The sequence below is a fragment of the Alligator mississippiensis genome, chromosome 4, assembly GCF_030867095.1.
Source record: "Alligator mississippiensis isolate rAllMis1 chromosome 4, rAllMis1, whole genome shotgun sequence".
Taxonomy (NCBI): Eukaryota; Metazoa; Chordata; order Crocodylia; family Alligatoridae; genus Alligator; species Alligator mississippiensis.
The window spans coordinates 103,017,216-103,037,445 of record NC_081827.1 but is presented as its reverse complement, the minus strand read 5'-3'; the positions used below and the strand labels follow the sequence as shown (position 1 = coordinate 103,037,445).

The following is a 20,230-nucleotide window of genomic DNA, read 5'->3' as shown; positions in this document are numbered from 1 at the left end:
TGGGACAGCACCCACCCACCTAGCAGCCTGCCCAGGCTTCCAGCACCCTGTGCACCATCCCCACTACCTTTTCCAGCTGCCAGCAAACCCAACTGCCTGCCTGCTGCCTTCCCACACTGCACCAGGGGAAAGCCAGCTTGTTCCTGGGCAGCCCCAGTGTCCTGCTGGCCACAGGAGCCTGCTGAAGGCAGAAGTGGCGAGGGGCCCAATCCTTTTTTTTTCTTCTCTGTGGAGCCTGCCCACCTCTCCCATGGCAGGGGGGTGAGCTGACAGCTGCACCATTGCAATTTGCAATTTTGTAATCCAAGGTACATCAGGATTTAGTTTAGTTTGCAATGATGCAAACTCATTTAAACCCCCCCAAAACTCTTGCATGTGTACAGTGTGAAGCTATTAAGCCACATGGTGACATTTTTGTCACATGTACATACGATGCCATTACCATGTACAAGCACCCTGAGTGGTCTTAGGTCTCCTGACTTAACATGTTGTAAAGTAAGTGTAACCAACCGGACCATGTGTCCTTTTTCCTGAGGCTTTTCACTGCAAGTCTTTATTAGCATCAGAGGGCTCTTGGCCCCTGCTGGCAATATGCAGGGCACATCATGAGGTAGGGTATTCAAATCCAGTGGCACAAGTCACTTGTAATGCTTTACAAGCTGTTAGTCATGATAATGGTAGTAATAGTGAGGGAATAGACACTTCCATCTTATACCTTCCCTGTAACATGGGCTGCTGTATTACAGCATTCGTATGTCTAAAATGTTGTCTCTCTCTGACATGGTTACATCATGTTAGAAGGTCTTACTTCAGAGCCAGAGCAATATTAAAACTATTTGCCTCAAAAGGTAGGGAAACCTGCACTGTTGTAATTAGTCAGTGGTTCTGGAGCAGTAGTTTTCAACCCTTTTTCAATTGTGGACCCCTAAAAAATTTCTAATGGAGGTGCAGACCCCTTTGAATTGCAAGTGTGGGTATTCACATACTTTTGATTGAACAGTCAGCTTTCACAGATCCTTTAGACATAGTCTGTGGACCCCCAGGGGTCTGTAGACCAGAGAATCCAGATATTAAAGGGTCAGATGACTAGAGCAGCAACTAAACCCGTCCTTCTGCACCAAACAATGGAACAAATATTAAATTAATTCAGTTCAAACCGATAGATGTTGCCCATGGCCTCCTCTTTGAGGCATGACAAGTTTAGTATTAATTTGAAAGAAGAATTCCTCTGACTGGTGTAAAATGCATGGATTCTACAAGTGGGTCAATTATAGCCTGTCAGTTAAATCTTCAGGAGGCATTTATTTCATAATCTAGAAAGGCAGCTACTTAATATTTCATCCATTTTAAAAAATATTCATCACTACTAATGCTTTAGCCTTAAGTCCACTTGATAGCTGCCTAACATCCATTGTTTCAAGTCATGGGTCTCCATGAGGCATAGGAACAGAGGGGTTAAAATTTGACATAAGTGACAGGTACACAGTTTCTGTAACTAGCACTCATCTTGGCCAATTTAATGCACAAGACAGATTATCTCTGACACCAACTCTAAATACATGCCCACTCCCAAATCGAATCCAATACATTCCTATATGACAAGGCTAAATGTAGAAGAAGCTTTATCAAGTACAGGAAAAAAGAAGGTTTAAACACAAATGGGGTTAAACAGCTCAGATGACAGCTGTTCATATCCACGAAAGGAAAATTTCCTCAATTATTCATGTGCAGCTTAAACTGACAATGAAGCCAACTTCAGCATAGCACTTCTTGTACATTATTCATGCCACGGAGCCAGCAGAATCTCTAAAGAGTGACTATTCTGTGGATGGAGCCTGCAAACTGCTTTAAAGCTAAGCTTATTCATAAAGAAAATGAGGAAGGGAAATATTTAAATGGTTTATGTTTGCATATAAATAGTACTTACACCATGCAACAGCTTTGTAGATCTGGGGCACGTTTCCTGTTCAGCAGCAGCATGTTACAGCTGGGATACCCCCCAGTCTGCCTTGCCCACATGTACTCTCCAAAAAACAAAACATGCTCCAAACCTGAAAGCATACCACTGAAGGCATGTTGGTGGTATACATCTTGTTACCACAGTTAGCAATACAACAAAGGAAGTGCTTAAACTGAACAGCAAGTCTACTGAAAGAGGGACCCAATACTAGAGGTACTAAACCTAAGGAGTACTGTCATCTCAGCTGAGACAATGTCAGTGGTCTAGGGATCCTTAGAAGCAGGAGCATCTTCCTCAGCGTGGCATACAACACCTGTTACTTCACTTGTAGTGAGAGAGCAGAAAAAAGCAGCAGCTCTGCTGGAACAATAAGGTGTGCTGCAGCCATCTGTATTCTCAGACTTGTTATAACCCAATGATTTTTAGTGCCTCAGCACATTGGAATTTTCCCGCCACATGGAGCTTTCTTTGCACAGTGGATTTCTCAGCTGCAGAGAGAAAACCCCAGTGCAAAAGAGTTCCCGCCACACGTATGCAAATTTGTGTCCCACTGTAAGGAGTGACCTAGAAACCTCTACTCGAAGACGAAGCAGAAGAGAATGCTATGTGAAGAATACCCATCTGCAATGATAAGGAGGAGACAGTCTCGGATAAAGGGGGCTTGAAAACAAAAGAAGAAACGGAGTACTGGGTTAAAGGGCTCATTAAAATACTAAAAATCACACCCCTAGGGGGGGAAGAAGTATGCTAATGAAACATATGTATGTAAATGAGATACATGGCTAAAACACAGGTATAGAGACATGCTCAGTAAAGAACTTCTTGCATCACTCACTTATAACCAATCATTAAACAAGCATGCTTCCAAAGGCTTGAAAACTCTTATATAAAAGATGCTTAGAAATAGTGATCTGGTGTGCTTGTTATGTGAATTATTCCGCTTGCACCTTTTATTGCTAGCAATAAACCTTCTTTGTACTTTCACCCCTGGTATCTTTATTGGCCTTTGCATAGCGGGCACGATCCCAGACTTGAGCTGGGGCACAACACCACTATCGGTTAATTCTAAATTATTCCTACCTGGCAGCTAGCGATTGGTTTGCTAGCCGTATAAAAGGTTAGAGCAGTTTCCGCCCAAGTTCGAGGACCCCTCAACAATCTCGTGGGGAACTCTAAGCGCGCTGTGGAGCCTAGCAAACTCCGCGTGTGTCTTGGAGGAGAACTTAGGGACCTGATCAGACTCTAACCACTCCCTGTCTTCGTGGAAATATTGACGTACCCCTGTGTTAAGCACTTGTGGAGTCGTACACCGACGACTCATCTCGGTTCAGTTCGAAGAGAGATCTCACCCCTGTGTGTTTGTGTGCAACTGTAATTCAAGCAAGTTTTCTTCCTGCACTGCGACCATCAGCAGTGTAAGTAAAGCTTTCTTTATACAACCAATACACTTCCGTGCCTAACTCTATTCCATTGTGGAAAATACCCACCTGACGGTCCAGGCTACAGGACCCGCCCTCGGCCCCGACATGGCGTCACGAACAGGATGCGGGGAAAACATAGATTTCATAGACATTAGGGCTGGAAGAGACCTCGGAAGATCATCGACTCCAGCCCCCCGCCCAAAGGGCAGGAAGTCAGCTGGGGTCATAGGATCCCAGCAAGATAAGCATCCAGTTTGCTCTTGAAGGTGTTCAATGAAGGCGCTTGAACAACCTCCGGTGGCAGGCTGTTCCAGACCTTGGGGGCTCGGACAGTAAAGAAATTCTTCCTTATGTCCAGCCTGAAACGATCTTGTAGCAGTTTGTGACCATTCGTCCTCGTCATACCTTGGGGGCGCTCTGGTGAACAAACATTCCCCCAGATACTGGTGGTCACCCCTGATAAACTTGTAGGTGGCCATCAGATCACCCCTGAGCCTGCGCTTTTCCAGGCTAAAGAGCCCCAGGGCTCTCAGCCTGTCATCGTAGGGTCTGCTTCCCTGACCTCTGATCATGCGCGTGGCTCTTCTCTGGACTCTCTCAAGCTTCTCCACATCCTTTTTGAATTGTGGAGCCCAAAACTGGACGCAGTACTCCAGCTGCGGCCTCACTAAGGCCGAGTACAGGGGGAGAATGATGTCCCGGGATTTGCTTGAGAAGCATCTATGGATGCAAGCCAGCGTTTGGTCGCTTTACTAGCCGCAGCATCACATTGCAGGCTCATGTTCATCTTGTGGTCAATGATGACCCCCAAGTCTCTTTCTTCCATAGTGCTAGCCAACATAGCACTGCTGAGCCTATAAGGATGCTGCAGGTTCCCCCCCCAAGGTGGAGAACCTTGCATTTATCGGCATTGAACACCATCAGATTCTCATCCGCCCACTTGCTGAGCCTGTCCAGGTCAGCCTGGATCATCCGCCTGTCTTCTGGTGTGGATGCTTTGCCCCAAAGTTTGGTGTCATCGGCGAACTTGGCCAGTCCGCTTCCGACTCCAGTGTCCACATCATTAATGAAGATGTTGAACAGTATGGGTCCAAGGACAGAGCCCTGGGGGACCCCACTGGTCACAGGACACCACGATGAGTGACTTCCATTAATTACTACCCTCTGGGTCCGACCCCGGAGCCAATTTTCCAGCCAGTGGATCGTGGAGAACTCAAGGCGACAATTGGCCAGTTTCTCCAAGAGGCGATCATGGGACACCAGATCGAAGGCTTTTTTGAAGTCAAGATATATGACATCAATCTCATCTCCCTTGTCCAGGTGATAGGTCACCTGGTCGTAGAAGGAAATGAGATTGGTCAAGCAAGACCTACCCGCAACAAACCCGTGCTGGCTATCCCTTAAGATGTTGGCGTCGGCCAGTCCATTAAGGATGGCCTCCTTAATAAACTTTTCTAAGATCTTCCCCGGGATAGAAGTCAGGCTGATGGGCCTATAGTTAGCCGGATCCACTTTCCTCCCTTTCTTGAAGATAGGCACCACGTTGGCCTTCTTCCAGTCTTCGGGCACTACACCAGAGCACCAAGAGTTTTCAAAGATCCGCGCTAGAGGCTGGGCTATGATGCTCGCCAGCTCCTTGAGTACCCTGGGGTGAAGATTGTCAGGGCCGGCTGACTTGAAGGTATCCAGCTTCTCAAGATGTTCCTTCACAAAGTCAGCATTAATGGAGGGCAGGGGATCACCCTCACCCGGACTTCCCTGTCCCGTAGCAGGCATGGGCGTCCCATGGGGCTGATGAAAGACCGACGCAAAGTACCTATTTAATAGGTTGGCTTTTTCCTGGGTGTCAGTTGTCAGTTGCCCCATCTGGTTCAGCAGGGGTCCAACGTTGCCCCTGCTTTTCCTCCGGCTCCCCACATATCTGAAAAAGGACTTTTTATTGTCCTTGATGCTCAAAGCTAGTTGGAGTTCAGTTGCAGCCTTGGCTTTCCTGGTATGCTCCCTACAGGACCGGACCAGTGCAGAATAATCCTTCTTGGAGGTGACTCCCATCCTCCATCCTTTGTAGGCCTTTCTTTTTAGCCTCAGGAGGTCTGCTAGGTCCCTGGAGAGCCAGGGGGGCTGCTGTGCCCTCTTGCTGCCTTTCCTCAATGCCCAAACTAAGTCTATTCCATCTCAGAGGATCGCTCCCTTGAGGAGCAACCACTCTTCTTGAACTCCCCTCTCCCTGTGATCACAGTCCCTTAGGGCCTCACTGACAAGCCTCCTGAGCTTGTCAAAGTCGGCTTTCCTGAAGTCAAGGACTTGCGTGTTGCTGACTGACTTGCCAGCTTTTCGGCGGATGGTGAAGATGATCAGCTTGTGGTCGCTGTCACCCAGCTTCCCATCGATCACTAGGTCGCCGACTAGATCATCCCCAGTAGCCAGTACCAGGTCGAGCAGCGCTTTGCCTCTCGTTGGCCCATAGACTTCTTGAGTCAGGTAGAGGTCATCCACGCACGAGAGGAAGCTCTGCGACCGCTCAGATTTTGCTGAGCGATCCTCCCAAGAGATGTCCGGGTAATTGAAGTCACCCATGACAACCATGGTCCTGGAGCAAGCTGCCTCAGCCAGTTCCTGGGCAAACTCCTGGTCAAGCTCAGGACTTATGGTGGGAGTCTGCTACAGACCTCCCACCCATGTGTCCCCTGTGCCGTGTTCCCCACGGATTTTAACCCAGAGGGTCTCCAGCCGTCCACCCTGGTGGCCAATATCGGCTTGCAGGGACGCATAGCTTTCCTTAACATAGAGAGCTACACCCCCGCCCTTTTTCTCTACACGATCCCTCCTGTACAGGGTATAGCCATCTATCCCCGTGGTCCAGTCATGGGTGGAGTCCCACCAGGTCTCCGTTATCCCTATGACATCGTAATTGTTTGCACTGAGCAGGAGGATGAGCTCCTCCTGCTTATTTCCCAGGCTCCTGGCATTAGTGTACAGGCAGGCAAGTGCCCCCTGGGGGGCTCCTTCCTTGCCCACAGATCTTACCAGGGCTGGGGCGGGCTCCCTTGAGTGCCGTGATCCGCTGGCTTTGCAAGGATTGCTCAGCGGGCCAGCAGTGGCGGTAGTCCCCCCGTCCCCCAGTGGGCTTAGTTTAAAGCCTGGTGGAGCAGGTCAGCCAGTCTGGCTGAGAAGAGCCTCCTCCCTAGGGGAGAGAGGTGGAGACCATCTCTTCCCAGCAGCTCGCTGCCTCTCTCGCCAAAGAGCGGGCTGTGGTCATGAAAGCCAAAGCCTTCCTGACGACACCAGCGCCGCAGTCTTTGGTTGACCACATAGATCCTCCTGTCCCTTCTCAGCCCATAGCCTGAGACTGGGAGGATCGACGAGAACACCACCTGTGCCCCCAGACCCTTTAGCTCCACTCCCAAATCCCTGTAGCGCCTCATGACCTGGCTGGGAGTGCTCCGAGCCATGTCATTGGTGCCCATATGAATAAGGAGCATGGGATAGTGGTCTGTGGGTTTGAGGAGCTTGGGGATCCTCTCCGCAATGTCCCGGATGCAGGCCCCTGGGAAGCAGCAGACTTGCCGGGCTAATGGGTCGGGGTGGCAGAGTTGCCCCTCCGTCCCCCTCAGGAGGGAGTCTCCCACAACAAACACCTTACATTTTGTCTTGGGGAGAGCAGGGGTGGGAGCTGCAGTTAGGCCCATGTTGCCTGTGGAGGCCGGCAACTCAGCAGGCTCTGCTGGGGCAGCAAGAGGTGCGTACCTGTTGCTCAGCTCTGATGGGGGAGGGGCTTTGGTGTGGCGGGCCTTAGGGCCCTTGACCACCTTGGTCCATGTCCCCTGGCTGGACACAGCAGGAGGTCCCAGAGTCCTCCTTTGGCATGGAGGGAGACTGTGGTCTACCCTCTGCCTCCCGGGGGAGAAGGGCCTGGCAGTAGGAGTCTATCTCCTGCTCGCAGTCCCTGATGGCATGCAGTCTCTGGACTGTGGCCTGGAGCTACTCCAGCTGGTGCACCAGAGACCCCAAAAGGGAGCAGACCCCACAAAAGGGGAGGTCACCATGCTCCCAGGCCCCAGAGCCTGAAAAAGGGACAGGCCGCCCCCACAGCCGAGAGCCAGGGGCTCCGTCTGCGTGGAGCCCGGAACCAGGGGCTCTGTCTGGGTGGCCGTCTCTGAGGTGCCAGGGGGGGGCCGCGGAGCCCAAGGGGACCCTCGGGGTGCGGCGCGTGCCCATCCGTGTCATGCCTCTGGTAGGCTGGCTACGGTTGGGACTGTCTACCCTGGGGGGTGCGCAGGCAGGGTCCGGGACCCTCCCGCACGCCCTCCCGCGTGAACTCCGCGCTAACTCACTCACTGACAGAGAAGCGCACCTGTTTGCGCCGCCTGTTCGCGTGGCTCCCTAGGGGGCTGGGCGAAGTAGGGGCCTGGGCGGGGCTTGACCCAGCCCGGCTCCACTCAGCCGCCGCCTCCCACACACACACACTAAGGGGTTAGCCCCTTCTCTCCATGGGCCCCGCTTACCCCGGATGTGCTGGGGGTCAGTGAGGGGCTCCGCGGCTGCTGGAGGGTTTCTGGGGGGCTTCGGGGGAGCGGGGGCGCAGCGAGCTTTCACCCGCGCATCTCTTGCCGCTCCCGCGTCTAACTGGGCTTTTTCCCGGTCGGCGGGCCCTTTTAAAATGCGCGCATGCGCAGTGGGCCTGCCGTCGAGGAAGCTGCTCTTAGAGCAATAAGGGGGCCCTGCCCGGGATTTGGGGGACCCTGCCTTACTGGAGGGGGGCTGGTGAGTATCCCCCCTCCTCTCTCTCTCTCTCCCTGGGGGGCTGGGCCAAGTAGGGGCCTGGGCGGGGCTTGACCCGGCCTGGCTCTACTCAGCCGCCACCTCCCACACACACACTAAGGGGTTAGCCCCCCATCTCTCCACGGGCCCCACTTACCCCAGCTGTGCTGGGGGTCAGCGAGGGGCTCCGCGGCTGTGGAGGGTTTCTGGGGGGCTTCAGGGGAGCGGGGGCACAGCAAGCTTTCACCCGCGCATCTCTCGCCGCTCCCGCGTCTAACTCATGATGGAGTTAGAGTTACTTAGAAACTGCCCTTGGTGCAGTGGGAAACGGCACGTAACAGATGCCGAAGAACTAGAAGGTGCATATTGCTTATCATCAGGAGGGCGGAACGGGTGAAAGGCTCATCAGCGGCTACTTTTCGCTGAAGGGAGAAGAGAGGGAAGCACATCTTCACCCCGGAGCTTTCGGGTGTGTGATGGGTGGAGAGTGGGTCCTATTTAGATCCCAAGAGGAAGGGGGCACCGTATCCTCAGTTTGAGTGAGACCAGTGGGCGCAGTAGATCCAACCCTCAACCCAGAGTATACCCGCTGCCTGCGATATGTGCAGGAGACGGAAGACCAGTTCAGTTCCCAAGCAGTGTTGTCTAGGTTGAGGAGCTGTGAACTCCCATCTGATCTCCGTGAGAGTTTGGAGACAGAGGGACGCACCGCAGCTGAAAGGGCAGCCCCAAAGTACGACAGGGGGAAAATGTTAAGTGTAATGTTCCGCACTATGACAACTCTAATGCGGGAAAATGCAAGTTTAAAAGCCCAGCTGCTCGCAGCCGTTCAGGCGGCTAAAGATGCGGCTGTGAGAGAGGATCCTGAGACGCCATTTCAAGATGGCGCCAAGCAAGAAGGGAGCCACGCGGAGGAGCCGAAAAAGATGGGCGGAGCTTCAAAAGAACAAGCGAGAATCCGTCCAGCGGTCCCGCCCACTGAAGTGACGTCGCTTCTGGCGGCCCCGCCTTCTTGCCACAGGGAGGGAGCATCGAGCAGAGGAGAGCATCCGCCCCTCCTACCAGAAGCAGTAATGGCTCCAGCAGCAGTTCGCCCTGTGACAATGACCTGCCAGGCAACTGATCCACCGAGTGCAGCTTGTGCCACCACCTATCGTGCTCGTACTTGGATTGAGTTGCAGGAACTGTACGAGGAGTCAAAGATCAAGCCTGAAGAGACCCTAGCCGTGTGGATGGGATGCCTAGTTGTGGAGTTTGGGTCTGACTTGCTGGACTTGGAAGAAGCAAGTTTCTTGATCCGGCGGGACTCGTGGAGTAGAGGGCATGCCATCGACATCAATACAGTGATGTTCAACACTCATTGGCTCATTCTGCTTCCAGCGCTTGCAGCAGGACAAGTCGGTCAGGAATCTCACGCATGGCATGACGGACGGCCGGAGAAAGCCAGCGCGGAGCAACTTTTGCTGGCCATACTCGGGATCTCATACTGCTCCTGGAACCCCAGAGCATGTGTACTGGGACTGACATCACCCCAGCAGAAAGGGCCATGGCCTCACCGCCATCTGAGAAATCCTGGAACTGTTCCAATAAATCTGAACAGCGTAAAAGCCTGTCTTGAGGTCTATGGAGGAAAGAACACCGTCGTCCTCCGGATTTTCCTCAACCCAATGGTTGGTCAACCTGCAAGCAATCTTTTGCGTCAGCTTTCGCGACTGTGCATCCTTATAAAGTCAAAAACACCCAGCGACTGGGAGCATTGATCTACTGCATACCCGATCGAAGCTCAGGGCGCAAGCCATAACGAATCTGATCATCAACCGTTGCCGCAGAGAACGCCCGAAAAGCGAATCATGTTTGGATTCCTCCTAAACCATTTTGGGCTCGCTAAACGACAACTCCGAATCCTGGGAGACGCAGGCCAATGGCAACTGGCCTATGAACTAGGTTTTCAGTATCCAGACAAGCCAGACGACGACTCCTTAATGTTGTCATCGACGTTTTCATCTTGCTGAACGTGGATAAAACCCCGCGGTGTTTGCCATCTACTTCCACGTTGGTTGTATCCACGAGCGTGTGAGAGAAAAATTGTCCAAAGCGGAGCCGTGCCCGAGCACCTGTTTTGTGTGCTGTAAAAAAAGTGGGAAGCAGCGACAAATCTAGCTGACTGCCCTATCGCGCGTGGTTCCATGTAAATATTGTAATATAGGTTAATTTATAATTTTGAGGATTTTTTTCACAGGTTCAGGACCCAAAGTGCGTGGTGGAGGGAAGCCCCGAGAGAGAGAGAGAACATCATTGGAGTAGCGAGGGCTTGACTTGTGACTTTGCCATGACACCTACCGAAACCCTGATAGTTGAATTTCTTGTTATGAATATAATCATGTGTCTGTGTGTTGGTGCCAGCTATTATTTGATTTGATCCTTAGAGGGCAAACTTATTTTGTTGTCTGAATTTGTGTTTAACCATTTAGCTTATGAACCAGCTGAGAGAGCTCGTAACGATCCAAACGACGCGCATGTGGTTTAAATTCCAGCTGTGCCATCGGCAAGGGGGCATGTCATAACCCAATGATTTTTAGTGCCTTGGCACATTGGAATTTTCCTGCCACATGGAGCTTTCTTTGCACGGTGGATTTCTCAGCTGCAGAGAGAAAACCCCAGTGCAAAAGAGTCCCCGCCACACGTATGCAAATTTGTGTCCCACTATTGGTCAATTCTAAATTATTCCTACCTGGCAGCTAGCGATTGGTTTGCTAGCTGTATAAAAGGTTAGAGCAGTTTCCGCCCAAGTTGGAGGACCCCTCAACCATCTCGTGGGGAACTCTAAGCACGCTGTGGAGCCTAGCAAACTGCACGTGTGTCTTGGAGGCGAACTTAGGGACCTGATCAGACTCTAACCACTCCCCGTCATCGTGGAAATATTGACATACCTTTGTGTTAAGTGCTTGTGGAGTCGTACACCGACGACTCATCTCGGTGCGGTTCGAAGAGAGATCTCACCCCTGTGTGTTTGTGTGCAACTGTAATTCAAGCAAGTCTTCTTCCTGCACTGCGACCATCGGCAGTGTAAGTAAAGCTTTCTTTATACAACCAATATGCTTCCGTGCCTAACTCTATTCTATCGTGGAAAATACCCACCTGACGGTCCAGGCTACAGGCCATAGCCTTAGACCGCCCTCGGCCCCGACAAGACTAACAGCTCCAAAACAGAACTTGAAGTTACAAGATCATGACGTTATATTGCACCAATTTATTTATGAATGCCCTATGGATACCTACAGGTATAGCAGTGTGCACAAGCTTTTTTTAATACAGGTACCAAGTACAACTAGTAACATGTATTCCAGTAGCATTCTTCCCTGTCTGAGATCAGGAAGGGTGTGTGAACTGCACTTCATAAACCAAACTAAGGGATTATGGCCATGTACAGACATTTGAGGAGGTTAGATAGCACTAAAAAATAGCCACCCAATCTAAGATAAATTGGGATTGGGGGGGTGGGGGGGAGGAGGAAAAAAAATCAAAAAGGCAGGCAGGGTCTGCAGTGGGGTTGCTGGTGTCCAGAAGAGTTTGGCAGGATCAGTGGGACTTGCATGGTCCATGAGGGAGCACTTCCCCAAACCCTGGGACCAGGTGCTATTTTTAGCTCCTTAACACCTCCCTCACCGCAAACCTAACCCCCATCCTTCCTACCCTGACTTACTTCCTCAGCTCCCAGCATTGGCAAATGCTGATAAAACTAGATCTGAGCGCAGCTTGCAGGACTTGGGGGGGGGGGGGGGGGCGGAGAAGAGGGCTGGCTGGTCATTGCCTACCTGGGGATAGGAAAAAATGTGGCTGAAATTTACGTTGGTCTAAAAATGGCTGACCTGAGCCAATAGTCCTGAACTTCTGTACAGTTTACACATAGGTCCAAAGTAGAGCAACATCTGGGCAAACTAAGTTAGATCAGGTGGCCATTTTTAACGTGATCTAACGTCCTTTTAACATCCCCAAATGTCTGTATGCAGCCTGTGTGTGTTACTATGAGTTATGGTGCAAATCACACACTACTGACCATTATAATAGAAGTATCTCCCACAGTCCTAAAGAGCATGTCCTGAAGCAGTTAGTAACATACAGGTTTCCCTCAATTTATATGGGTTCTGTATATGCGGATTCACTCTTATGTGATGAGCATTTTTAGGCACATGATTTATTATATGCAAGGTAAATTCGCTCTTATGCGATCAGTATCGGTGCCCCTGCCCCCTCCCCCGCCGCAGAGCCCAGGCGTGGGGGTGGGGGACAGACTGAGCATGGTGCAGCCCATGCTCCCAGGGCTGCTGCAGGGAGCAAAGCAGAGGGAATGGTCAGTGGATGTGGGGCAGGGGTGTGCCTCTTGCTGCTCCACACCCCTTGGGAGGGCTGTGGGCTGTGCCAGGCTCTTCCCGGGGGGGGGGGGGCACATGCCCCCAAAATCTGCACACTGGATGACAGCAGGCTGCTGCTGCAGGCTGGGGCCAGCTCTGTGTGCTGGCCACCGTGTGCCCCCTCCCTCCCGCGGCTCTGCACTCCAGCTGCTTGCCACCCCTCCCACCCCGCACCACTTGCCACCCATAGGCCCACAGAAGCTGATATGCCCCAGACCCCACACACCCCTAGGGATGGCTCTGCATGTACCACAAATTGAGGGAAACCTACATACAATAGCTAAGCTGAGTGTATTTAAAAACAAAAAATTTGAAGATTAAAAAAGAGAATCCAATTCTCTCTCCATTCTCATGGAAATACCAAATACTTCAGATGTGATCCAAAGAACAGACATCATGCATTACTGGGAAAAAGGAATTAAAAAAAAATTAAGTTTAAAATTGTTTTCTGCTGGATTCCACTTCTACTGGTACAGGCGATTGGAAATCAGTCTATACCTGTAACAGAACAGAAGTTCAGGACACAGACTGGTTTAAAAGTGGTGGAACTCAGTCTAATATTTCCCACCCCACAACAATCAAAGGGTGAATGCATGTTCTGTTTGCTACAGATTTAAACTCTGCTGCTTACAGAAAACCATGCAACATAGACCAATTCCAACTTCGGCTTTTTGCATGTCTGTACCTAGCCTAAGTCATATCCTGTGATGACCTCTAGTGGTCAGACAGAGGTTGTTAGCTATGTTAGTCTGGAGTCAGAAGGCAGGGTAGATATAAACCTTTAATCGACTAAGTAAATTTGCATTATCTCTATATAAAACACAAGCTTTTGTGAACCTGAGTTCACCTCATCAGATGCATCTCACTGATGGCCAATTCACTGTTTATTTCCTTTGAAATAGAGTTGGAGAAGCAAGTGGCACCCATTTTAGATACCATCCCAGTAGTTATAATACTTGCTCTGAAGTGGGGGAGTTGTGTTTAGCGGTCTTCTCAGCCTGAGAAGGTTTAAATTTATCTTCTCATACCTTCTACTCTAATGCTTTAACCAGTAGCCTAGAAACTGAGAATGCCGCCCTCCACTCCTGTCAACGATGAGCCTCTGGACATAAAAAGAGTCCTGGGTTAGAGAGAGAGCATGTGGGTCTTTGATTATTGTATACAACAAGTTGCTACATAAAACATGGGTACTACCTACTGCTTTGGATGAATTTCAGATGGAAAATGGCTTTGAATGCTCCGTTTTGTACTGAACTCAGTATTGTCAGGCTTTGTCAGCATATTAGACTGCTCAAAGCAGGCTTACCAGATCCAGTATTCTAAAGGTATTAGAAACCTACTGAGACTGGACTGGAAGTGTTGTGGGAAGGTCTACCTAGGGAGTCCAAGCAAGTACAAAAAACTCCTGCAGGAGTTCATTTCTTAAGCAGAGAAAGGCAACACACACACCTCCTGCAAGGTCAAATGTTACTCACTTTCTAGGACATGACTTTTGCTGCCAAAAGTAACTCAAACCAAGCATAAACAAATTCATGCTAATGTCAGTGTCCCTACGGTAAAACAAGCAATCTCCTATAACCTCCCTAGCCAGAGGGTTGTTTCTACTTATTCTCAGGCTGGAATTTAAAACTAGTCAGATCTGCCCTAGGGAATCAGTAATATAACTTGTAGCTCCCACAGAGGCCAGCTGTGTGCAGCCAAAGACTTCACTATCCTCTTCCAGTGATGAAAAAGTATTCCAAATGATTCTAAATATTATTCATATTTATATCTAATGGCACTACACTTTAGATGCTGTAGATGAGAGTAAATGAAATAGAAGGGCTTATTCTGGATTTATACTGTGAATTAAGTCAGCTCTTAACTTATGCCATTAAGATTTGACTAGGATCTGGACTTAAAGAACGTTTGTCCTATAAAAGCATCAGATTTCCAACTCTGGGGACAGTTAAGTCCTTTTAGTTGGACATTTTGCTCAGGTAGAGCCTACTATTCTGCAGTATAGTGGCAGAGCTGTTAAGGAGTCTTGCAGTTCCAAGGTCCAGACTTGTGCCAAAGGGCTGTTCTACCCCCTCCCCTTCCACATCTGACCCCCAGGTAGCTCAGCTGTAAAACAGATACCTGATCACCAGGGATCCTGGTTTTCTCCGATAAAAAATCCCAAATTTTTGGATTAAAAAAAGTAACCCCAAATACACATTTTCCTGTGATTAAAATGAAATACCACAATCTATATCTATATACTAGTGGTGTTTTATTTTAAAATCACAGAGAAATGTAGTTTTGGGGTTACTTTTTTAATCTGAAAAGTGGGGATTTTTTTTGTTTTAATCAGAAAAAACCAGGATCACTGCTGATCACTCAAGCTGGGGTGTCAAAGGTGGTCAGGCTTGATGCTAGCCACATCACTCCTTGGTGTATCATGAGATATAGAAACTGGTGTGCCCTAACCATGCCCGCTTAGTGAACTGACTTGCTTATCTGCCGTAAGTGACAATGTAGATAAGTTGAGAGTCTTGTAGCATAAGCCCCAACTCCTGGACTCACTTGAATATTTGAAGAAAAAAAAAAAAACCCCAACCCCCCCAAAACCCTTGGCTTTTAACTTTTATTAAAAAAAAAAAAAATTCTAATCCTCACAGTTCCCAAGAAAAGCTTGAAAGTATGACCACCACATGAGCAAGGATCTAAAAAGCATGTTTTTTTAAACATAAATAATCATGCTTATCTGGGGGCCTGACTTGTCATTGGAATGGTTTGTGTTAACAGCTGATGTTGTAGAAAAGTGGTCAGCAACCTACAGCCTGTGGGTTGGATATAGCCCATGGACTCGCTGTGTACAGCTTATGGAACCAGGGGCTTTGTCCATGGATTTCCCCCATGCTGCAGTTGGCAGCGGCTGAGTCCTAGTACCAGCCTGTCTCAGACCCAAGCCAGGTCATTCTGACCCACCATCACAAACAGGCTCCTGTCACACTCCTCCTTTCAGCTCCATTACATTTAATACTTATGCTTATTAGATTAATAGAAGGAAGGAAAGACCACCATTGAGTTCTAGTTTTCCCAAGGTCCTCAGTAGTCAATGACCACATTTCCAGCTGAAACCCATCAGGGCAACTACATTTATCAGAAATAGCTTAGTAGGTTTCCTATCCTGTACCAAGAGGAGACTAAACAAATCTTATTGAAGGTCACCATAAACAGTTGTCATACCGTGACTTCATCAAACGAAACTCCCATCTAAAACATAAGATTTCTTACAATTCTATGATTCCTCCCATTAACCCAGTTTTCATCTTTCTTCAGACCTCTCTAGTCTAGGTTATATCTGGACTTTACTTACTGTCTTTCTGTACAAGACAATTAAGGCATGACCTTTCCTTCACAGCTGAAATTCTCATCAAAGCACTTGTCATGTCATGTATCACTTACTGCAACATCCTTTTATTTTGCCTGGAAACAATGGCATTTCACCCTACTTGTGCCCATCCAGAGGGCTGCTACAAAAAAAATCACTGTCCTCAACTGTTACTTGCATCTTGCTCTGTTACTAGGATTTAAAGGGACCTCAACAAATTGGAGGGTTGGACTAAAGAAATCTCATGAGGTTCAGTAAGGAGAAGTGCAAAGTCCTGCACTTAGGATGGAACAATCCCATGCACCAGTACAGGCTGGGGACCAACTGGATAAGCAGTAGCTCTGCAGAAAAGGACCTGGGGGTTACAGTGGACAATAAGCCAGATAGGAGTCAGCTGTGTGCCTTTGTTGCCAAGGTGGCTAACAGCATACTGGGCTGCATTTGTAGGAGTGTTGCCAGCAGCTTGAGGGAAGTGATTAGTCCTCTCTATTCAGCACTCACAAGGCCACATCTAGATTACTGTGTGCAGTTTTGGGGCCCTGTCTGCAGTAAGGAGGTGGATAACTTGGAGAGAGTCCAGCAGAGGGCAACAGAAATGGTTAAGGGGCTGGGGCATGACTTCTGAGGAAACGGTGAGGAAACTGGGTTCATTTAGTCTGTAGAAGAGAAAAGACAGAGGGGGTTTGATATCAGCTTTCAAGTACCTGAAAGGTGCTTCCAAACAGGATGGAGCTGGACTGTTCTCAGTGGTGACAGATGACAGAACAAGAAGCAATGGCTTCACGTTGCAGCAAGGGAAGTTTAGTTTGGATATGGGGAAAGACTCTCAAGAGGAAGGTCGTAAAGCACTGGTACAGAGAGGATATGGCTTCTCAATCCTTGGAGGTTAAGGCCTGGCTCTACAAAGCCTTGCCTGGGATGATCTAGGTGGAGATGGTCCTGCTCTGGGCAGGGGGTTGGACTAGATGACCTCCTGAGGTCCCTTCCAACCCTAATTTTCTATGGTTCATCTAGTAGCCCCTCCTGGCTTTCCTTTCTCTCTCTTTTACAAAGAAACAGTGTCTTCTCCTTCTGGCCCTCTGCTATCCATGCAGCAGCTCTTCCTTCATTTCTTCCTAAAGTGCCGGCTCCCTGCCTCAAACAAGTGGGTGGTAAAGGCTGGTATCACTGTCCTGTTAACATTTTCTAACAGACACTCTTATGCTTTCTTCCATGAGTGCCTCCCCTCCTCTGTTATAGGAAGATTGCTACATAGGAGTCTGCAAAACCACTGTATTGCCCTTTCAAATTCATACTTAGATGTGGTGAATATAAAGAACTCAAGTTTAGCTGCTATTGTACTGGAACCATTCTCTACCATACTGACCACTGTGTCTCATTGTTACCTTCTGCATAGAGGCTTGTAAGCGAAATATGAAGACAATGCTTCGATACAAACCCTCTAGGGCCATCTTTTTGAAAATTTCCATTTGTACAGCACCTGGGCATAGCGAGGTCTGGTCCATGACTAATGCCCCTAGATGCCATCATAATAGTAAGAGCACATGCATCATCTCAAACAGATCTGCTTAGGGAAGTTGTAAGACGGATTAGCATCATGGTTAGCAGAAAACTGCATAGCTATAAATATTCAGAGGAAAACCATTTTAGTGCCTTAGAGGGATGTTGAAAACATAATTAAGTGTGTCAAAACAAAAAGTCTGACAACATAACTCAATTGGGAAAAGTTGTCCTATTGCTTTTTCAGTACACTTTGTAGTGGGTCATTCTTGACAGGTTATCAATGTGAGGTTACATATTGGTAAGTTCAGGGTTATGAAAACCACTGAACTCATTAATACGATCTGTATAATTGGCAGTTGTCACATCTGTACAATTAATACGGTATCTGCTTCCTGGTCCTAGAAGGAGATCCACACGTGCAAATCCTAACATCTAGTGTTCTGTTGTCTTGATTTGGGCTCCATGTGCATGTCAAGGACTGAAAACACGGATCCGATTGCAAGATGGAAACAATTTCATACTTGTTAAGGAAGTCAACTGCATATGCTTGGCTTACTGTCACACTAGATTTACAATATAATGTTATGTGCTCTAAACCACAATGCTCTAAACAGAAAGGGGCAGTTACAGACATTTTTGAGGTTTTAAAGAGAAAGATTCAGAGCTGTATTTTAAATTATTTTTGAAGATCTACACACAAGTAGGCAAGAGAATCTAAGCCTAGTTTAATAAGCAAGTCTAACTGCAGTCCTCCCTGGATTTTTTATTTCCATGCTATTTTCTTGAACTAATTTTAGTCTACTTTCTCTATAATAATGATCTGCATTCACCACCTAGTGGTGAAAAGGAAGATTACACTTCAAAATAAAAAACCAAAACAAACAAGAACAACCCCCCCCCCCCCCCCCCAAAAAAAAAACACCAAAAAACCCTTAAAAGTTTAATTCTGCCTCTGGAGAAAGGATATCTATTTTACAAGAGCATTATACAGGTAACTATGAGCCACATTCTTAACTAGAGTGTCAGAATCATTCTATTAATTGCAATGAACCTACAAAACTCCATCAGTAGTTAGCTCACACAAATAGCTGTTGATTTTTTATTTTTATTTTTTTGCAAAAGGGTAAATGGATGTCATTAACAGTGAACAGACCAACAGTACAACTCAGTCCAAGGAAGCAAGTTACATTTTTGGAAATTGCATATAAAATTTAAATAAAGACTCATGTGACTTGGATGCTCTCTGAAATCAGCAGCTAAACTAAATGGGCAAAAAGATGTAGTGGTGTTAGTGTTTAGCCAATAAACAGAATTTCATAGACTACAATGCTAAAAACCCATAGCCAAGTTCAGAAAGGTGTTTCCCAGCACCAAAAACTGGAATTTCCAGTTCCAAAAAAAAGTCTGGGTTGTCAGAATTAGGCTTCGTATACAAGATCTGGAATGCCAAATTTCAAAAATGGAATAGAATACCAACATACAGTACTCAAATGTGAAAGCAGTACTCAGAGCTGTAGGAACTCAGTTCCATAAACCAGAGTCTAGGCTCTCTTAGTCTTGAAAAGCTAGTCTATTTGTTTTGACAAATCTTTTCAGCTCTACTGATCAGGTCTCCATCTTAAGGCAGGTTGTGGGGGGGGGGATGAGGAAGGCTACAAGAGTCTGTGCTAAGCACCAAAACTAACATCTAATATTACATACTTTAACCACTCTAGAAGACCCCTCCATAACATGACATGACGTTTCAGTGATCTATTTTAGGGATAATGTGGCTGTCTGGGTAATCATAAGTGAACCAACAAGCAATACGAAACAGAACGGTGATAGCTAACTCAATATCTTCATCTTTCAGCCTTAGCTCATTTTTAGCCTTACCTTTTTTCCAGAAAAGTAGTTCATAGGGCTTCTTCCAAAAACATCTCAGCAAAAAGTACCTTACACCTACAGACATGCACTTTTTAGTTCATTTCAAGATTTCTCTAGTTCTCTTCTCTTCTGCAGGGCAACAGCATGCAAAGCTACTTCCGCGGAAGTTTACCCAAGTTCTAAAACTCCTCTACAATTACTTTTTCTTACAGCTCTCCCACTCTCTAGCCTCTATCTGGCTTCTCCACTAAAACACTTCTCTTCCCTGTACCCAACACAAACTTGAAGTATAATAAGGTGAGAAATCACCTACTTTACCCAGCTGAATCTACTAATTACCCCAAGTCTTCTTATCTCTCACAGATAAGGCTGGATTTACTGTCCTTTGCAAGGATAAGCAGCCCACCTGAAAACAATTCTGAAACACTAATTGTGAAAAGCACTTTGAGAGCTCTGGCAAGCTTAAAAACAAAAAAAATCTTAGTCCCAGACCCGAAGTGAGAGGTCTGGAATGAGAACACAGTGCTGAAGGTTCTGAAAACTAAGTCACACCTATGGACCTTTGAGCACCAAATCCCTGGGGCCTGTTATAAAACCAGGCCAGCCAAAGCCACAAAACAAGATCTTCAAATATTGTTCTCGGATCAGAGTTTCACATTCCATTTTCTGTTACCAGGTTCTGAGTTTGGAGTTTCCAGAGCCCAGCCCCAAACTCTAAGCCCTGAACTTAATTTGCTGGTCCCAGTTTCTTGCTCTGTGTCAATTACCAAGATTAATTACTCAATGCTACTCCCCCTAGTACTATAAAAACTGTTATGTGTTTTATATAGCTTTACTTTTTCAAAGCACTTCACAGACACTAACTTGCTAAGCCTCCTATCACCTATGCCACTGATATGGAAAATAACTTTTTGACCTTTGCAGCTGCTTCCCATGCACTTGCTTCTAT

At 47.7% G+C, this 20,230-nt stretch overlaps 1 protein-coding gene across 1 annotated transcript in view; it reads right to left on the bottom strand.

The window, feature by feature from the left end:
- SYN3 (synapsin III) overlaps window positions 1-19,647 on the bottom strand; it is a 377,511-nt gene extending 357,864 nt beyond the window's left edge. Inside the window, exon 1 of the mRNA XM_059726429.1 lies at window positions 19,291-19,647. The gene's annotated coding sequence lies outside the window, so the exon portion shown is untranslated. The remainder of the gene's footprint in view (window positions 1-19,290) is intronic.
- Window positions 19,648-20,230: the final 583 nt, after the last annotated feature.